Consider the following 911-nt stretch of genomic DNA (forward strand, 5'->3'; position numbering starts at 1 on the left):
GTGAAATTAACGTGCAAGTGGCTGAGCACTCCACAGACACGTGTACCCTTAACGTAGTTCTCGGGGATATTCAGCGTGACACAGAGTGTGACAAGGCTGACCCTTTGAATTACAGGCACAACAGAAACAGGAAGTAAGAGTGAGAGAAAGTTGTGATGAAAGAGTACAGCAGGGTTCGCCACTATCCCCTGCCGGAGCCTCGTGGAGCTTTTAGGTGTTTTCGCTCAATAAACACTCACAACGCCCGGTCTGGGATTTGAAACCGCGATCCTATGACCGCGAGTCCGCTGCCCTAACCACTGGATCATTGTGCCTCCACTTTCGCAACTATGAATAATATATAAAACGCAGAAATGTTTTGTTTGATATAATTATAAAGAATGGAATTTTTTTAACCTGCCGAGCAAGCTTAATATCACGGACATGTAAATGATTTATTATTTATAATAAAATATAATAAAATAAATTATTTATACATGTTTATTAAGCTGCGAAGCAATTGTTGCTAAATATGGATATCCATTTGTAAAATAAATTCCATTATTGTATATTTCTCTCTTTTATAATTCTATACACTCCTTATGTTTTTCGCTTGTATTGTACTATATATTCTATGTGTTTTGTAGAGTGATACATTAAGGAGCTTTCTTTTTATGAGTACAGCTACTAAACCTTTTCTATTTCCTCTCCCTGTTTATTTCTGTGTTCCTTTCTGTCGAAGATCCTAGGCTCAAAACGTAAGAGACTTTCTCACTTACCGAGCGTTAAACTAATACATCTGTTTGTTGTTTACACACCCGTCTTCGTCTTTTGATTTTTTTGTAAATTCTCACTATACATACATACATACATACATACATACATACATACATACATACATACATATATATATATATATATATATATATATA

This window comes from Octopus bimaculoides, chromosome 27, assembly GCF_001194135.2.
Source record: "Octopus bimaculoides isolate UCB-OBI-ISO-001 chromosome 27, ASM119413v2, whole genome shotgun sequence".
Lineage (NCBI taxonomy): Eukaryota > Metazoa > Mollusca > Cephalopoda > Octopoda > Octopodidae > Octopus > Octopus bimaculoides.